The sequence below is a fragment of the Juglans regia genome, chromosome 4 (assembly GCF_001411555.2).
Source record: "Juglans regia cultivar Chandler chromosome 4, Walnut 2.0, whole genome shotgun sequence".
In the NCBI taxonomy this organism is placed as follows: domain Eukaryota; kingdom Viridiplantae; phylum Streptophyta; class Magnoliopsida; order Fagales; family Juglandaceae; genus Juglans; species Juglans regia.
Window position 1 is genome coordinate 25,817,477 of NC_049904.1, and position 20,914 is coordinate 25,838,390.

General features: G+C 36.6%; 2 non-coding genes and 1 pseudogene across 2 annotated transcripts; 1 reads left to right on the forward strand and 2 right to left on the reverse strand.

The window, feature by feature from the left end:
• Window positions 1-127: 127 nt before the first annotated feature.
• Window positions 128-846, reverse strand: LOC118348221 (annotated as a pseudogene).
• A 3,612-nt stretch (window positions 847-4,458) lies between these two features.
• LOC118348345 lies at window positions 4,459-4,565 on the forward strand. The gene has a single exon (XR_004801439.1). It is a non-coding gene; the product is annotated as a small nucleolar RNA R71 (small nucleolar RNA).
• Window positions 4,566-13,494: 8,929 nt separating this feature from the next.
• Window positions 13,495-13,601, reverse strand: LOC118348353. The gene has a single exon (XR_004801447.1). It is a non-coding gene; the product is annotated as a small nucleolar RNA R71 (small nucleolar RNA).
• Between the last annotated feature and the right edge of the window lie 7,313 nt (window positions 13,602-20,914).

Consider the following 20,914-nt stretch of genomic DNA (forward strand, 5'->3'; position numbering starts at 1 on the left):
CACAACACAACCAAAAGAAGGGGGGTTACAACCATCTTTACTAAAAAAAAAAAAAAAACTTAAATAAAAACTAAAACTAAAACAAAAGAAGAGCTTGTTTATAGTCATTAGCTTGACTTTTGCACCATCAACCGTAGGTATGATTTTTCAAAAGTAACTCCTTTAGGAACCATATTGCCAGCAAGATAAGGCAATGCTGCCCATTAATCTTGAATGCACCAGTGACCTCACTATACACCTCAACAACACCATATGGATACACTTTTTTTATCGTGAATGGGCCAGACCACTTAGACTGAAGCTTGCCTGTGAATAGCTTAAGTCTTGAGTTGAAGAGTAACACCTGGTGCCCAATTTTGAAATTTTTAATCTAAAGATGCTTGTCATGCCAATGCTTGGTCTTTTCCTTGTAAATCCGAGCATTTTCATAAGCATCCAACCTAAACTCCTTGAACTCACTCAACTATAACAATCTCTTTTCTCCCACAGCTTTCAAGTCCATGTTCAACTCCTTAATTGCCCAATAGCCCTATGTTCAAATTCAACTGGTAAGTGACAAGACTTTCCAAAGACAAGTCTGTAAGGAGACATACCCAAAGGTGTCTTGAAAGCTGTCCTATAGGCCTAAAGTGCATCATCTAACTTAGTTGCCCAATCCTTCCTTAAATTGCTCACAGTTTTCTCCAAAATTTGCTTTAATTCCCTATTTGCAAGTTCCACTTGCCCATTTGTTTGAGGATGATAGGCAAGTGCCACCTTATGAGTAATCCCATACTTCTTCAACAAAGCCTCAAATGACCAGTTACAAAAATGGAAGCTTTCACCACTAATAATGGCTCTCGACATACCAAATCTTAAAAAATATTTTTCTTCACAAATCTCATCACCACCCGAGAATCATTAGTCTGAGTTGCAATTGCATCAACCCATTTAAACACATAATTAGCTGCTACTAGGATGTATTAATTGTTAAAGGAAGAAGGAAATGGGCCCATGAAATCAATTCCCCACAAATCAAACAGTTCAACCTCGAGAATATTAGTCAAGGGCATCTCATTTTTTTTGAAATGTTGCTAACCCTTTGACATCTATCACACATGCTCACATATTGTTAGCATCTTGATACATGGTCGACCAGTGAAAACCTAACAGCCATACATTTGCAACTGTCTTGGAGGTATTGAAATTCCCACCACACTCCAAAGAATGGTCAAGGATATCCTGCATCACATCCTAGGGTACACATCTTCTAATCATCCCATCTGCACAGTGTTTATACAGTACCGATTCTTTCCAAAAATAATGATTCACATCCAACAAAAACTTTTTCTTCTGATGATAGCTCAAATTAGGGGTAAGAATGTCACTCACCAAATAGTTCACCAAATTAGCATACCAAGGGATGACTGAAACTGCCAACAATTGCTCATCTGGAAAGCTTTCATTAATGGGCACCTCATCTGCTCTTGATTGCCCCTCTAATCTATACAAGTGATTTGCTACCACATTCTCCATGCCTCTCTTGTCTCAAATCTCAGTATCAAATTCTTGAATCAACAACACCTACCGAATCAAGCACGGTTTGGCATCTTTTTTTCAGCAAATACTTGATTGCTTAATGGTCTGTATATATGATCACCTTGGAACCTACAAGATAAGATCGAAACTTGTCAAAAGTAAACACAACAACAAGCAATTCTTTTCAATAGTTGCATAATTCAACTGTGCATTATTTAAAACTCTACTAGCATAATATATAACATGCAACTTCTTGTCCTTTCTCTGGCTGAGAGCAACACCCAAAGCGAAATCACTAGCATCACATATAGCCCAAAAGGAAAACTCCAATCTAGGGCTACCATAATTGGTGCTGATACCAACTCTTGCTTCAACCTTTTAAAAGCATTCAAACAATCATTATCAAAATCAAACACAGCATCCTTATTCAACAGATTACAAAGAGGTTTAGAAATTTTAGAAAAGTCCTTGATAAAATGCCAGTAAAATCTTGCATGACCAAGGAAACTTCTAACTCCCTTAACATTGGTATGTGATGGAAATATTTCAATAATTTCTATTTTTGCTTGGGAAATATAGGTATGTGGTTATAGCCTGAATAACCATATAGAAAGCAGTGATACGCATACCCAGCAAGTCTCTCAAGCACCTGATCAATAAAAGGTAAAGGAAAATGATATTTACAAGTAACACTATTAAGTTTCCTATCATCTATGCCGACAATCCACCTAGTTAGTGTCCTAGTGGGAATTAATTCATTATTTTCATTATACACCATAATCATCCCGCTCTTTTTATGTACTGGATTAATACATCAACTATCAGATATAGGATAAATCATCCCTAGATCTAACCATTTAAGAACTTCAGCCCTAACTACTTCTTTCATGTTAGGATTTAATCGTCTCTGATTTTCAACAATAGTTTTATGGTTATCCTCCATTAAAATTTTATGCATACACAATGAAGGGATAATTCCTCTAAGGTCTGATATAGGTCATCTTATGACTTTTTTTATCAATCTCAAAATACACATCAATTTGTCAAGTTGATCATTAGACAAAGAAGCACTTACAATCACAGGCAAAATATTATTCTCACCTAAAAATGCATACCTGAGATGTGAGGGTAATAACTTCAACTCCAAAACTAGTGCTTGCACATTTGAAGGGGGAGGGAGTGGCTTACATTTGCCTAAATTCTCAAAATTAATACATTTCTACTTCAACTTAAGACATGTAGCCTCTAATGCACAAGCCACTTCTACAACCTCCAAATTATCATATTTACTTGTCTATGCACTCCCTAAACAAGTCTTGAGAGATTCTTTAGTATTTTTAGCCCTAGAAACCTCTATGGTCAACTCATCTACAACATCAACTCGAAAAACAGGATCAGTAAAAGAAGGATATTTAACAGCTTCAAATAAATTAAATTCTACCTCTTCTTCACCAACCTTCAAAGTTAGCCTACCATTCTTAACATCTATGAAAACGTCAGCTGTGGCTAGAAAAGGCTAGCCTAAAATGATAGGGATCTCGGTGTCTTCTTCTATCTTCAACACAGTAAAATCAACTGGAATGATAAACTTCTTTACCTTGATCAACACATTCTCAAGAACTCCTGAAGGATATTTCGTCGATTGGTCAGTTAGCTGCAAAGAGATGGTAGTAGGCTTCAACTCCTTTAATCCAAGCTTCCTAGACATAGACAAAAGTATTAGGGAAACACTAGCACCAAAATCACACAAATCTTTAGAAAACTTAACATCACCTATAGTACAAGGGATAAAAAAAAGCTCCATGGATCTCTTAAATTTGGTGGAAGCTTATTCTGGATAATGGCACTGCATTCCTCTGTCAAGGCAATGGTCTTGCAATCCTCCAATTTCCTCTTCTTGGACACGATCTCCTTTAGGAACTTTATATAGGAAGGAATCTGTGCTAAGGCATCTGCAAAAGGAATATAAATGTGAAGCTGCCTAAACACTTTCAAAAATCTCTCAAACTTTTGATCAATTTTATTTTGTTTAAGCCTTTGAGGAAAAGGAATGAGTTCGACTAGTGGCAGTGGGGATGGTTTCTTAACTAGGTCCTCAACTTCTTTATTGACCTTCTTGCTCACCTCTTCATGGTCTATTTCATCACCAACTACAGTCTCACCACTTACCTGACCAAGTTGCTTACCACTACTTAAGGTGACTGCCTTGCAATGCTCCTTTGGATTAACCTCTATCCTACTAGGCAAATTGCCCTGTCCATGAGAATTGATGGAATTGGCTAACTGCCCCACTTGCATCTCCACATTTCTGTTGGAACACGCCAACTGGTCAACCTTCGCTTCCAGTGTCTCAAATCTCTCTGAACTAGCATTGACTAACTTCTCAATAGCTATCTCCCAAGGCTGCTTACTTTCTGGTTAGGATGGTCTTGGTTGGAAACTAGGAGGATGGAAAGGTCTAGAATTGCTATCTTGGTTACCTTGATCTTTCCATGAAAAGTTGAGATTATTCCTCCAACCTGGGTTTTATGTGTTGGAATAATGGTTGTTTAGTTGCTGTTGCTGTTAAAATTAGACACAAATTGGGTTTGCTCTACCTGTATATAATCAAAACTCATGTGAGCTCTTTCACAACAATTACAACTGAATACGGGACAAGAAACCAAATTCACATTACCCAGCTTACCGAATATTTTTACCAGAGAATCAATCTTGGCATTCAACATGTTTATGCCATCTACATCATACATACCTAGAACTTTCTTAGGCATACCTCTTTCATTAGACCACTGATAATTGTTAGAGGCCATTTCTTCTAGCAACTCATATGCCTCTTCTTTTTACTTACTCATTAAATTACCTCCTGTAGCTACGTCTATGGTAATCCTGACTGAATGTGTTAATCCATTATAGAAAGTCTATACAATCAGCCAATCAGGGAGACCATGATGTCGACACTTCCTCTACAATTCTTTAAATCTCTCCCAAACTTCATACAAAGATTCACCATCAAACTGAACAAAACTAGTAATATCATTTCTAAGTTTGACAATTTTACCTGGAGAAAAATACTTACTCAGAAAAGCTTGTGACAAGGCATTCCAGGTGGTAAAAGAGTTGGGCGCTTCGGAATTCAACCAGGCCTTGGTTTTATCCTTTATAGAAAATGGAAAAAGTTGGAGCCGAATAGCATCATCACTAACTCCATTTATCTTAATTGTATCACAAATCTCCAAGAAATTGGCAAGGTGTGCATGTTGATCCTCAGCAGGTCCTTAACCAAACTGCTCCTACTGCACCATCTAAATGAGACTAGGCTTAATCTCAAAGTTATTAGCATTGACTGTAGGTCTCGCAATGCTGGGTTGAGCACCATTGACATTTGACACGGCATAATCACGCAACACCCTCTAATTCTGGTTATCTGCCATGGCTACTGCTTGTTCTTGCTCTAGTTCCAATCTTTATTTTCTCCTTAGTTCATGTAGGGTTCTCTCAATTTCTGGATCAAGAAGCTTAATTAGCTCACAGTTACATGGCATACACTAAATACAGAAAATGTAAATTGACAAACAGAAATACAAAACAGCCTAAAAATCCTAGAAAATGATGGAATTTGGCCTTGAGAAGGTGGGCCAGTCTAAATGAATAATAATAAAAAAAAGAACAATACAATCTAAATTAACACAAGAAATTATTTGTATTAATATTGAAAACAATCATACCCAACAATAGGGCCAAAAACTTGATGATCCCTAGACTCTACCACAAGTGCATGGGTCGTGACAAATATAATAGGGCAAAAAGAGTATCATTTCCATAAGGAGAATATTCGAGTACCAATTTATAAAATTTCCTATATTACTTAGACGATCCCAAATTGATGTGATTGGCTGTAAATTCTTAACCTGAAAAATCAAATATGAAATGTTCCTAGGGCTTGGATTTTATCAATTGAATTCCTTCAATAAGTTTAAACCTGGTTGCTTGCATTAATGTTTTGTTAATTAGAATTACCAAATTTCCTTTTTTAGGTGAAGTCCTCTTTCAAGGTATAACACTTATACCTATATTAATCCTATATCTACTATCGTTATCACATAAATCAATATAAATTCATAATACTCTATGGAAATCTTGAATGTAGGTCACAAAGAAAGTGTATTTATATCTAAACTACACTGCCAAGGTTCGATGAATTCACGAACAAATATTGAACTTCAACTTTCGTTACTTCATTCAACATCTTAAGCATGCAATTCATGACCAGTAAATTACAAGAATGAAAACCGAAATCATCCAATTGCAATTAACAAGGGTATTTAATATAACCATACTCAAATCATATCCAAAATTCAATGACTACATCCTAACCCTAAAATAAGAAAACTAGTAAACAATAACTAATAAAATAATCCAATTATTTCACAAACATAAATTCGAATTCAATATCCTTAATAACAATTCAACAACTAAAAATTAGAGAAAGAGAAAAAGAACATTGTAATTGCAGAAATCATGGTGCTTTGTTCTTCCTTTCGGAATTACAGCTACTCCTTCAATCCTTTTTTTTTTCCTCTCTACCGATCTGTTTTCTTTTTTACACCTCTCTCAATACGCAGCTAGCTAGAAGTTCATCACCGCTTGGTCTCCTCTATTTTTAATTATAAAATGTTTTTGTTATGTGCCAACTAATTCAAAAACCTATCATTGATATCTACAGTTGAAAATCCAATCAGTTCAAAACCAATTCTCCTTTCAAATTTTAAAACAGATCTCCTCCATATCTGCTACTGAAAATCCAAAATTTTTGGCTAACCGAATTCCATTTAGTTTTAGAGCATCAAAATGATACATTTTGGAGTTGAGTCCTTCACAAAAGTTTTAGATCTCGTTCTCAGCTTTTAAATGCACATAGGCTTGCTTTATTCTAACTTTGAGAACTCTAGATACAGGATGAAAACCGAAACAGAGTCTGTGCTGCAATAAACTTCTGGACAGATTTAGACTTCTCAGTTTCTACTAAGGTTTGAACTTCAAAACAATAGAACTGGATTTTGGGCTCTTCATAAAAGTTTTATACCTATGTCTTGGCTTTCCATAAAGCTAAACAACTCCTGAAACTGAGATTTGTAACTCTAGTTATATTCCAAAAATCGGACAGTATTCTGGTTTGACTAGACAAGACCAAGTAGGATTTGCTCTCTTGGCCTAGCTCGATTTCTGCCTCCTCACATCATCCCAATCTCAACCTAATTCAATAATTAAACATGTGCAAAATATCAAGAATTTTCAAGAATTAAATAAATGTAAAAGACACCTAAAATTCTAGACAAATGAGCTAAGAAATATACAAAACACTCTGAATCAAAACAATTAGGATTAAGAAAATGTGTGAAATAAATTTCTACATCATCCACCTTGACTCTCCACATACGAAACAAGCCTGTTTTTCCTCATTCTCCTTCCAAAACAACACACAATCATTCTTGCATGCACGTATGAACTTGTACTCAAACCCTAATCTCTTTCTCAATTGTTTCGCTTCATAAACATTCTTTGGCAATGTAGAACCTTCAGGGAGCACTTCATTAAATAAGTTCAATACCATGTTGATTGCTTTCGTCGATATCCTACACAACAACTTAAAGTGCAGCGGCCGCACAATAAATGAAATTTTACTGTATCTTGGACAGCCAAGATAACGCTCATACTTTGCATCTTCCCACGTTCTAGAGAAATTCTCTGACTCAGTCCATTAGCCACTTGAGGCATCATTGTCAATTTCATCCATAAACACCTAGCTCTAATGTCACTCAACATCTCCTCCATCTCATCCCGCTCATAACCTCATCCATGTGCCTCATTTCAATACCATCACTGAATAGAATATCAACAGATTGTTCGTATGGCTCACCATATAATACACATAGTGTATATCCCAAATCCATACCATTCACAAATATATGACTTTCTACTTCATCCAATTCTATAGTGCACATATTTTTGCACCCTCGACATGGACATTTAATGTAACCACGACTATCATATGAGGACCGAGCAAAATCAATAAAGCTTATAACTCCAAGTGCATACAAAACGTAGTCTTTTCCAAGTCTATCGGCAAGATACATCCAACTTTTGTCCATTTCTTAAAAAACCTATGGATTAGTGTAATGTCAATTAATTTCAGATGCATCACATGCTCCAATTCAATATTTCAATTCCCCATGTTCTTTAGATAAAGGTAGTTGGTCATATCCCATTTGAGATTATATCATCCATATTGTACAAGTTTCGTCACTCTTCTATTCTCCACGTCAGTAGAAATTTCGACAGCACATCCCCATAATTCTCCAAGTATACATGGCTGCAGAGAGGGATTGTCAACTTGCGAACAATATACCAAAGAACAAATGAAGAAGACACCAAGATTTTCATCCTGAACGTTTAAAGAAAGAGTAACGAAAATGTGCAATATAGATAATATAATCTCAAACTATCCAAACTGGACAATTCAAGAATTAGTGAATACTTGAGTATACACTAATTCTCAAATTGGTCTAAAGTTATTCATGCAATATCACACATAGAAGCTATAACACAAACTATAACATACGAGCCTATAACCCGCACAATGTGCGGACCATTATTTATGCTGAATTATATATATATATTTAAATATTTGTCTGTTGTTCTATTTCTGCTTCATTCACCATCAACACATATTCTTGATGCACTTCCTAAAACTATGAACTATTACCTTCAAATGGGTAGCTATAAGAACTCTTTAAAGTCCAAGGTCCGTAATGCCATACTCGATTCATGAAGAACCCAACTTAGCTCAAGATCTCAAAAAATAAATATTTAAACATGATCTTTATTTCTCTAAATTTCTAAAAAGACGTGTCACTAACTGAGTATATAATAGAAAATAATGTAAAAAATTTTGAGTTTCTCTATATAAAACTAATAATAATATTATTTAAATATTCTTAATATATCTTATTTTCAAATTATAACTTAGTGATTAGTTATATTTTATCTAAAACTATTAAAATAAGTAGCAGAATGCTTAATTCAAATCCTTTGCAATTTACTACAATAATCTAATTATAAATCAATACTTAGTAATATATTTTAACTGTCATAAAATATAAGTGTCATTCTCATAAAACAGAATCCAAACTAAAACAAATTCAAGTGAAATCAAGCCCAAATCTTGTAAGCAATCACTTTTTGTCATTATTTTGAATTCAAGAGCAATAAATAATGGTTATGTTTTATTGGAAAAGCTAGATGGCATTTTTGTAATAATTTTAACTCTACACGCGTGTGTCTCGCGGAAAAGTTAGAGCCAAATCTCAATCTTGAAAAGAATAAAGTATTCACTTTTGAGAAAAAAAAAAGTGTTGGAACGTAATTTAGCCATAAAGAAGTAAATCTGACCTGCTAATGGTTTAGAGAGGGAGACTACGATATTGACAAAAGCAAATCTGACTTGCTTTTATGCTCTACATAGGGAGGCTATAGGGAAAGGATAAATCTTCGTATCAACGCCGATTTTGGATCAGCCGAGGCACACCTTACGTGTTCCAAGTAAAATGACCAAAAAACCCCATAACAAAATCAACTTCCCTCTCATTCCATGTTTCTTCTTGCTCCCTCTACCCCGTGTCGCTCGAGCCCCCCCCACCACATCCCCGCCCCTCGCACATCCTCTCCCCCCACCCCCACCACCTGCCCGTGTCGGCATTCTCTCAACCACCCGGCGTCGGTATCCTCTCCCCCACCTCCACCCCACCCGGCGTCGCAATCCTCTACCCCACCCGCAACCTGCATCGCATCCTCTCCCCCACCCGTACCCCCGTAGGCCAAATGAGAGGCATGACTGAGCATGGAGGCCTGAGGGAGGTGCGGTGGAGCTGCTGATGGCTGAGGGAGGCCCGAGGTGGTGGCTGTGGGTGGAGGCGTACGGCTCGGTGAACCAATTCCTAGCCTCAAAACCTCCTCAGGTATGCCTCGTCCATTCCCTCCCAAAGCCCCCTCAGACCCCCCTAGCGAAATCTACTTCCCTCCCGAAGCCCCCTCGTTCAGGTGCGATGCAGAAATCTCTTTCATCTCCCCCCTCCCTTCATCCTCATCGGTTCTTCATCTCCCCCATCCTTCATCCTCATGAAGTTTGCACCTCAAAGTGACCTGCAAGCCCTCAGACCCGTGCTTCATCTCCAGAAATCCAACACACCATGATTTGAAAAAAAAAATCCAAAAATCCGCCGCGAAACAGGTAATGTGTCAACAAACCCATTAATATTCTTCAAATTGTTTTTGGATATCTCATTTTTTCTCTGTGATTCTAGGGTTACACCGTACATTTTTGCTTCTCTACGATTTTGACGCCTGTAAGCCCTCATTCTTCTTCTCTGTTATGATTTCACTCACACACTCAGATTCTCACCGGCGACACACACACTTCGATTTCACACTGAAGCTTTTCCACAGAAAGTAATTCCTCCTGTCGACTTCCTCTGTCATTTCTTCTCTGTGATGATCTGCGATTTTGACTATCTAGGGTTAGTATATAGAATGGTATCTATTATTTGATGTACTAAAAGTGCAATCAAATGATTATAAATTTTCATATATAAGCAAGTGAATCATATTCAAGCATGCTAGAGTCTAAATTATAACCCAAAAAATAGCTGCTTTTCACAGAAATCCTACAGTTTGTTTTGAACCTCCCGCTAGCTGTCAGGCTCATAAACCTTACAAATTCTCTTCCACATTTAAAGACTAAATTCACAAACTTTGGTGTGAGTCATTTTTTTTTGTTAATGAATAACATTGGTTTGAGTGTAGACCACTTAGTTGATTGTAGACTGCTCTTCTCACTGATTTAGTCCTACATCTGCATTGAAGCTCTTCTGCCATATTGATGCACTTACTATATGTTAGATAATTGGCTCATAGCACGTTTTATCGATGTACTTCCAATGGCTTGGCTTGGAGAGTGTTTAATTAATGTACTTCCAGTGGCTTGGATACTACTTTTCAGGCTTTTTGATGTTTTAAACCAGAACCTTGATGGTTTTTTGCTTGTACACGATCACTGTATACATGGTTTGTGTTGTATGTAGAGGGTTCTACTATGAGATCATGATATTATCTTCATTCTTTCACCTAACGAGAAAAAGTGTATGCATTCTTGTAGGTTTCTCTAGGTGTTGATTTTTCATTCATATAATGTCAAATTTGGAAGAGGGTAATTCCTAGAAGTCATTGTTTAATTTTTCTAATCATTGGAAGAAATGCAAGAGAAAAATCATAACCTTCATCTTCTCGATTTTCATATTTTCTCTTGATCTTTAATTTTAAAAAAAAAAACATTTTCACATTATTTTAGACAATTTATCATTCACCTTGTGCCAAGGCCACACATTTTGATATGAAATCTTTGCAATTACTTAGGTGTTTCTCTTGTATAAAGCCCATGTACGTGGGCTATGTCTATTGCTATTGATAAAATTTCTTGCCTAACTATCAAAAAAAGCTTTGCAATTGATCTTGAATTGCATCTTCTTGTTTTTTTGTAATTTTGTGTGCAGTTTTTCCTAGTATAGACAAGGGACTATGAGTGCTGGCATTTGAGATGCAATTTAAAACTACATATTCTTTTTTTTTTAGATTCCGCTCTAGCATCATCTTCTAAAATGGATATTTTTTTCTTATGATCTTGAAAATTGCATGCTCAGGGCTTTCATTTTACAAAAGTTGGTTGTATTATCGAGTCAAGATATCCTAAAGATATGTTATACTTCAGAATCTGTTGCTGGTGAATTTCAATTATTTACTTATTACTGATGCACTATGGATTATGATATTGTACCTAGATGATGGAGAACTTAATATTTATCTTTTTTATGGTAAGTATATGTGTAAACACTTTAGATTGGCAATTAACATTGAAACACTTAAGTGAACTATGCTTCCACAAATGGGAAGAATTTATAGGAAAGACAAAGGAGAAAAGGTCTCATCTGCATGAATTTGAAGCATTTACTTGTAATTAGTTAGACTTTTCCAGAATCTTGTGAAATCAAAGGACTCTGAAATCTGAAATGTTCTGTATTTGTAATTAGTTCGTGAATGCTTGCAAGTAATACTACATTTTGCTGTTCTATTGATTCTATCTTGTCCTTTTAGCAATTTTCCCCTAGAGTGGACAACAATGAATGCAAATTGCTCTACTAGCTTATGCTAATAAATTTTGATGAACTATTTTCAGGGCCTCTTTAGATCGGATGCAGATCAAACAAATTGGAATAGGACAGTTGCACTGGTCAACTGCAAAGTATGTTCATTTGCATGATTGGACAGTTGCATTGGAATCAAGCAATATGAAAGGCAAAGAAACTCAAGACGAAGCTGGATTGGATATTATTTTATTGTGATTTGTGTTGTAATTATTTTATATTCGAAAAACAATAATGTATATCGTTCAATGCTAAGATATGGATATTAGGCCAGTTGTAATGTTCAAAAATGTGGTAATATTTGTAAGACATTTTGGAATGTAACTTTGAATGTTACTTACAAAAACATGTTTATAATGTAATAGTTTACATTGCACTTTGTTGATTGTGATTGTAATGATAACAATATGATAAAGTGATAAAAATTACATGATAAAGCTGCTTAAGTGAATGAATTATTTAACAAAAAATGAATTAAGCACTTAATTATGTATTGATTTTTAATACTTGACTCAATGTTAAATTCTGATTAATATCTCAAATTTTATTCTGATAATTTACTTATGTTGCAGGGCATTGTGGAAAAGATATTAAAATTATATGGGTATTATTGGAAGTACCTAATGCCAGCAACAAAAGAAATGCACAGCTGCAGCAGATCAAAACGCAATAGAGGGAGGCATGAAACACGGACGCATGTACTGGGCTGGAACGAAACGCAGAGTTGCAGGGATGAAATGCATGAAACGCGGATCTGTGCTGGGCTGCAATGGGATGAAACGCACAACAGCAAGGCCTGGTGGGCAGAGACGTGCGCACTGCAGTGGAATGAAACGCACGCTCGAAACGCGGGCACTCACGCAGAACCACTCACAGCACCGGCTCAAAACGCAGGAGATGCGGACGTGAAACGCATAGCTGAGGCGTGCGCACTGCAGGGAGATGAAACGCGTAGCTTAGGCGTGCGCAAAGCAGAGTATAAAACGAAAAATTTATTCGTGCGCCGGTTTTCCTTTAGTTTTTTTTCTTGTATTTCGTTCTCATCCCAATTTCGTTCGGTTTTTCTTCTTCAATTTATTTTTCCAATTCATTTTAATTTTCCGCAAGTTTATATGCTTTTCCTTTATTTTATTTTTATTTTTATTTATTTATTTTTTTCTTTGTTTTGTTGTTGTTTGTCTTGCATATTCTTTTATTTTCTGTTCTTGTTTGTATGACTGGTTAGACTAGGGACCAAACTTCTCGGTTGGTTAGGACAGAATCACAAGCATATTTTACCTCAGCATCACTTTCTTTTGAGTCATCTTCTGACACTAACAGTACCATGACTGAAAATGAGAATCATGATCGGGAAGTAGTGAATCAGAATAGGACACTTAGAGATTATTTACAGCCTGTCAGAACTAGTACCCCCTCATGCATAATCCTACCTTTGAATGCAAATGTCTTTAATTTCAAACCTGGAATGATTCCATTAATTCCACATTTTCATGGCATGGATTCCGAGAATCCGTACCTTCATATCAAAGAATTTGAAGAGGTTTGTTCTACATTCATGGACCCAACATGCACTGAGGAGGTTATTAGACTAAAGTTGTTTCCATTTTCCTTGAAAGATAAGGCTAAAACATGGTTAAATGCATTAAGACCTAGATCTATAGGCACATGGCAGGAAATGCAAACTGAATTTTTGAAGAAATTTTTTCCAATACATAGGACAAATGCACTTAAAAGACAAATCATGAACTTTACCCAAAAAGATTCTGAAACTTTTTATCAAAGTTGGGAAAGGTTTAAGGATCTTTTAAATGCTTGTCCTCATCATGGTTATGAAAATTGGCGTTTGATAAGTTTTTTTTATGAAAGTTTGACACCTAAAATGCGCCAATTTGTACAAACCATGTGTAATGGAGAATTTTTTGACAAAGAGCCTGAGGAAGCATTTGAATATTTTGATTACCTTGCTGAAAATGCTCAATCTTGGGACACAACTGATGTGCATGATAGGTCTAGGCAAATTGAGTCTGGTCATGGAAAATACACTTTAAAAGAAGATGATGATTTGCGTGCTAAGTTAACCTTGTTGTCTAGAAAAATAGAAGCTATGGAATTGAAAAAGGTAAATGAAGTGCATGCTGTCCATAAAAATTTAGAGAAGTGTGGCATATGTGAGGATCATGGGCATGCAACTAATGAGTGTCCCACGATCCCCGCATTCAAAGAGGTATTGTTGGACCAATCTAATGCTGTAAATATGATACAAAAACCATATTCTGGTCCTTATTCTAATTCTTATAATCCAGGATGGAGAAACCACCCAAATTTTGGGTGGAGGAATGACCAGCAATTAGCTCCAGCAGCCTTGGCTCCAGGACCCTCTCAACTCGCAATTCAAGCACCTCCAATGCAAAAGAAGGGTCTTGAGAAGACGATGCATCAATTGTCAAACACCTTGCAGCAGTTTATGCAAGGTCAAGCAACAATCAACAATCAAAACTCTCAAGCGATAAATGACATTTGGAGCACACTTACAAAGATGACTACGGCTTGGAGCTCTCAAGAGAAAGGAAAACTTCCTGCACAACCTCAACCCAATCCACAAAGTCAACCACCACAAGGAGCGGTTGAGAGCTCAAATGTGAGGCAAGTGAAGGCGGTCACTACTTTGAGAAATGGAAAGGTGGTGAACATTCTAGCTCAAGGTTCAGACAAGGCTGGTAAGGTCTCTAAACTTGAACCAAATGAGGCTGAAAATGGTGAGTTTGAACAAAATGAAACTGAAACTGAAAAGATTTCATGTCCTGTATCTGCTCCTTTTCCTCAAAGATTGGTTTCTCTGCACAAAGACAAACACCAATCTGAAATTTTAGAAATATTCAAGCATGTTAGGATTAATATCCCTTTGTTGGATGCTATTCAACAAATTCCTGCATATGCTAAGTTTCTAAAAGATTTGTGTACAGTTAAAAGAAAATTAAATGTGCAAAAGAAAGCCTTTCTTACTGAGCAGGTCAGTGCCATAATTCAGAGTAATACCCCACCAAAATATAAAGATCCCGGTTCACCAACAATTGCTTGTGTTATAGGAAGTTCAAAAATTGGTCAAGCATTGTTAGATCTAGGTTCAAGTGTGAATTTGCTGCCTTATAATGTTTATAAGCAACTTGGTTTGGGGGAATTAAAACCAACTCCTATAATTTTACAACTAGCGGATAGGTCTATTAAAATGCCAAGAGGAGTTGTTGAGGATGTCTTGGTTCAAGTGGATAAATTCTTTTATCCCGTTGATTTTGTTGTGTTGGATGTTCACTTGACACCAAAATCTTCTTTTCAAGCACCTGTGATTCTTGGGAGACCTTTTCTTGCTACTTCAAATGCATTAATAAATTGTAGGAGTGGTGTTTTAAAGCTGAGTTTTGGGAACATGACTCTTGAACTAAATATTTTCAATATTTGTAGGCAACCTCAAGACTTGGAAGATGTACAAGAAGTGAATCTGTTGGAAAGCATCCTTGAGGAGGAGACTTATTTGGCATACCAGCCCACTAACCTGCTGTTTGAGTTAGAAAATTTTTGTGAACTTCTCACTGATGACACCCCCATTGATGTTTCTCATGTTTTTAATGCAGAAAATAAATTGGAGACTAAATGGAGGCCAAAGATTGAGCAACTCCCACCGTTGACAGCAAGTTTGAAGCCTTCAGCAAATGAAATCCCCACACTAGAGCTGAAACCATTGCCAAATGACTTGAAATATGCATTTCTGGGACCGGACAGCACCTTTCCAGTGGTGATTTCAGCCCAACTCTCTCATGATCAAGAAGGCAAATTGATGGAAATCTTAAAGCAACACAAAGGTGCCATTGGGTGGACAATAGCAGATATAAAAGGTATAAATCCTCTTGTGTGCACTCATAGGATTTACTTAGAGGAAAATGCTAAAGTTTCTAGGGAGATGCAAAGGAGATTAAATCCTACCATGAAAGAGGTGGTAAAAACAGAGATTTTAAAGTTACTTGACGTGGGAATCATCTACCCTATTGCGGACAGCAAGTGGGTAAGTCCCATTCATGTAATTCCAAAAAAATTTGGGCTTACCATTGTGAAAAATGAGAAAGATGAACTGATTCCTACTAGGATTTCTACTGGTTGGCGAATGTGTATAGATTATAGGAAGTTGAATGCCGCCACTAGGAAAGATCATTTCCCTTTGCCATTTCTTGATCAAGTGTTGGAAAAAGTTGCGGGTCATGATTTCTATTGCTTTCTTGATGGATATTCTGGTTTTTACCAAATAGAAATAGCACCCGAAGATCAAGAAAAAATAACTTTTACTTGCCCGTTTGGCACTTTTGCATTTAGAAGAATGCATTTTGGACTATGTAATGCACCGGCTACTTTTCAAAGATGTATGCTTAGTATTTTCAGTGACATGATTGAAAACTGTTTGGAAATATTCATGGATGATTTTTCAGTGTTTGGCAGTTCTTTTGATGCATGTTTGACTAACTTACAAGCTGTTCTAGCCAGGTGTGAAGAGAAGCATTTGCTTCTCAATTGGGAAAAGTGTGATTTCATGGTTCAACAAGGCATAGTTCTTGGTCACATAGTCTCATCACGAGGTATTGAAGTTGATAAAGCTAAAATTGAACTTATTTCCAAGCTTCCTATACCCAAAACAGTAAAAGAAATCAGATCATTTCTTGGGCATGCTGGGTTTTATAGGAGATTCATTCAAAATTTTAGTTCTATCTCTAAGCCTTTGTGTGAGTTACTTATGCATGATGTTGCTTTTGAATGGACCTCTTCTTGTCAAGATGCTTTTGATAAGCTGAAAATTTTGCTCACCACAGCTCCTATCATGCAGCCCCCTGTTTGGTCTATTCCTTTTGAGATATTGTGTGATGCTAGTGATGTAGCCATAGGAGCTGTTCTTGGACAGCGTATAAATAAGTTCCCACATGTCATTTCTTATGCAAGTAGAACTTCAAATGGAGCCCAAAGAAATTATTCTACCATAGAAAAGGAATTGCTTGCTGTAGTTTTTGCATTAGACAAGTTTCGAACTTATATTCTTGGTTCTCCTGTGGTTGTTTTCACTGACCATGCAGCGTTAAAGTACTTATTGTCAAAGAAGGATGCTAAACCACGTTTAATCCGATGGATTCTTCTTCTCCAAGAATTTGACCTTATCATCAAAGACAAGAAGGGTGCTGAAAACGTAGTTGCCGACCACTTGTCTCGGCTTACATTTGCAGAAAAGGATCACACTATCCCTATCCTTGACTCTTTTCCTGATGAACAATTAATGTCAGTTGAAAATTTGCCTTGGTTTGCTGACATAGTTAATTTTTTGGTGACAGGACAAACTCCACCCCATTGGAGTGCTCAAGACATACGGAAATTCAAGCATGAGGTAAAGTCATTCTTCTATGATGACCCTTACTTGTTTAAATATTGTTCTGACCAAATCATAAGGAAATGTGTGCCTGATCATGAGATACAAGCTGTTCTTTCTTTTTGTCATAATGAGGCTTGTGGGGGGCATTTTTCTGCAAATAAAACTATTGCAAAAATTTTACAAAGTGGGTTTTATTGGCCACATATGTTTAAGGATGCGTATAATTTTTGCAAAACTTGTAAGCCATGTCAAAAACTAGGCACAGTCACTAAAAGAAATATGATGCATTTACAACCCATTTTGGTCATTGAGATTTTTGATTGTTGGGGGATTGATTTTATGGGACCATTTCCATCTTCTTTTGGTTATTTGTATATCCTCGTGGCTGTTGATTATGTTTCTAAATGGGTTGAAGCCATTCCATGTAAAACAAATGACCATAAGATTGTGCTTAAGTTTTTGAAAGAAAACATTTTTGCTAGATTTGGCATGCCTAAAGCTATCATTAGTGATAATGGAACTCATTTTTGCAACAAACCATTTGCTGCCCTCATGAAAAAATATGGTATACACCATAAAGTTTCCACTCCATATCACCCGCAAACGAATGGGCAAGCTGAATTAGCTAATAGGGAACTTAAGCACATCTTAGAAAAAACAGTCAACCCCAACAGAAAAGATTGGTCTTTAAGGCTTACTGATGCGCTTTGGGCTTATAGGACAGCCTTTAAAACCTCTCTTAACATGTCTCCTTATCGCTTGGTCTATGGAAAGGCATGTCACCTTCCAGTTGAGCTTGAACATAAGGCATATTGGGCTGTTAAACAATTTAATTTTTCTATTGACCATGCTGGTTCTGTGAGAAAATTTCAGATTTCAGAATTGGATGAGCTTAGGCGAGATGCATATGACAATTCTAAATTGTCAAAGGAACTCATGAAGGTATTACATGACAAGCACATCCAAAGAAAGAGTTTTGAGCCCAATGAGCAAGTCTTACTTTACAATTCCCGCCTCCATCTATTTCCAGGCAAATTAAAATCGAGGTGGAGTGGGCCTTATGTAGTTAAGACTGTGTTTCCATATGGAGCTGTTGAGATTACTAATCCTCAAAATGGAAACACTTTCAAAGTTAATGGCCAACAACTTAAACATTTTTTGCCAAAACTTTCACATGAGGATACTTCTATTCCTTTGGAAGATCCCATTTATTCTCATGGTTCTTAGCTCATTGTTGTTTTGTTTTAATTTTTTTTTTCTTCTTCTCTTTCTTTTCCTTTTATTTTTCTGCTTTTATTTGTTTCAGTTCTATGTTTTTTTCTTTCTTTCTTTTTCTTTTTCTTTAGTATATCTTTTCAGCTTCAGCACTGTTTATTCCTTTATGGTTTCATTTTTACGTTCACAATCCTTTCAGCCATCTCAGGTATTTCCCTTCGGCCCTATTTTCTTTCATGCTTTATTGCATTCATGATTTGCATTGAGGACACTGCTCATTTTTAGTTGGGGGGTAAGGAGAGCCTTCTACCATTAGTCTCTCAGGATTAATTATTGTGGGGTCTGATTTTTTTGTTGCCACCAAGCTACTATTTTCACACTTCTCTACTTAAGATCAGATAGTTGCAGTTTTGGGCTACACTAATTCTCATTGGTTAGTTTTAAGTTTGACACTTGATCTTATGATATGTCTTAGCAACTCAAACTTGGGAAAGTTACTTCAAAGCTATTGATTGATGACCTTAATTGACACAAACAGATACTTTTTGTGGTTTGTTTGACGACAATCAGTGGTTTCTTCTAAGCAACTAGCAAGAACTACAATGAACCATATCTTAATGGCTTAGGAAAAGTGTGATGAAAATTAAAAAAAAAAAAAAAAAGGTTGCAAAAGTACATTAGAAAAGGGACAAGCTAGAGATCATGCAAAAAAAAAAAAAAGCATGTACATTGGAAAAGGCTACCTATCACCGGGATCTGTTAAAAAAAAAATGGGTCTTTCAAAGTGTGATAGCGTGAAAGCCGCCAACGTAATGGTTTTGAATTGGAGTGAAGACCTTTTGGTCTTTCTTGAAAAAAAAGTTGCTAGGTTGAAACTATTGTGAGAGATCTTGAAACCAACAAATGGAAATCTGTTCACACACTTGGTGCACTCAAAGATCTCCAGCTTAAGTACATTTCCCTTGTTTGAGCTCTTGAGAATTTTATAAGCTTTTGTGTTGAGCTAAAATTTGACTTGTCTATATTCTAATGCCCATGATTTCAATATGATTAATCTTTTGTAGAGATTTTTGAGTTTAGTAGCTCACTCTTGAATTCCGCAATATTTTTATCGCATTATTTGCTAAGAGACTAGCAAACAGCTAGTTGGGGGGTGTGATAAAGTGATAAAAATTACATGATAAAGCTGCTTAAGTGAATGAATTATTTAACAAAAAATGAATTAAGCACTTAATTATGTATTGATTTTTAATACTTGACTCAATGTTAAATTCTGATTAATATCTCAAATTTTATTCTGATAATTTACTTATGTTGCAGGGCATTGTGGAAAAGATATTAAAATTATATGGGTATTATTGGAAGTACCTAATGCCAGCAACAAAAGAAATGCACAGCTGCAGCAGATCAAAACGCAAGAGAGGGAGGCATGAAACGCGGACGCATGTACTGGGCTGGAACGAAACGCAGAGTTGCAGGGATGAAATGCATGAAACGCGGATCTGTCCTGGGCTGCAATGGGATGAAACGCACAGCAGCAAGGCCTGGTGGGCAGAGACGTGCGCACTGCAGTGGAATGAAACGCACAGCAGCGGACGAAGTGGAATGGGAGTTAGGCGAGACGCGAAACACGGACGCACGCTCGAAACGCGGGCACTCACGCAGAACCACTCACAGCACCGGCTCAAAACGCAGGAGATGCGGACGTGAAACGCATAGCTGAGGCGTGCGCACTGCAGGGAGATGAAACGCGTAGCTTAGGCGTGCGCAAAGCAGAGTATAAAACGAAAAATTTATTCGTGCACCGGTTTTCCTTCAGTTTTTTTTCTTGTATTTCGTTCTCATCCCAATTTCGTTCGGTTTTTCTTCTTCAATTTATTTTTCCAGTTCATTTTAATTTTCCGCAAGTTTATATGCTTTTGAGTTTAGGATTTCAGCACATTTGTATGATACAGTATATTTTTATTCAGTAACTTTCATTTGAAACAGTAACATCAACTTTTTCCATTCATTTTTCTTCCTGGCTAATTCATCCTAAACCAGAATCAGGTACAGGAGCTAGGATTGAAAGTTCTTAAGAGCTAGGATTTTCACCTGGGATCGAAGAAGTTCTTTGTAAGTCCCAATTTCTCTCAGCGCAATGGTAAATTTGGTCATAACAAGGCATGTAGTAGTAGAGAAATTCAATTTAAATTAGTAGACACCTCAATCTGCATTTTGAGATCCATGAATCGTGGATATTCTAGTCTCAAAGTGTAATCTCTAAAAACTGTCGGCAAAGAGTTAATTACCATTTAGCAAACAAAGAATATAGAATAAAGCCCAGCATGAACAAATTGACATACCTCCAAAAGCCAAACTAATGGGATCATCATGCCCTCCACCAAAAGTTTCTAGTGCACCCACAAAAGCAATATCCCCATCATATTCCTCCCCAAGTCCTTCATTGTGTAAGGACAAAATAATGCAATTAAAACCCCTCACAAACTGAAGGTCCATAGGATAACAAAGATTACCTTATGCAACC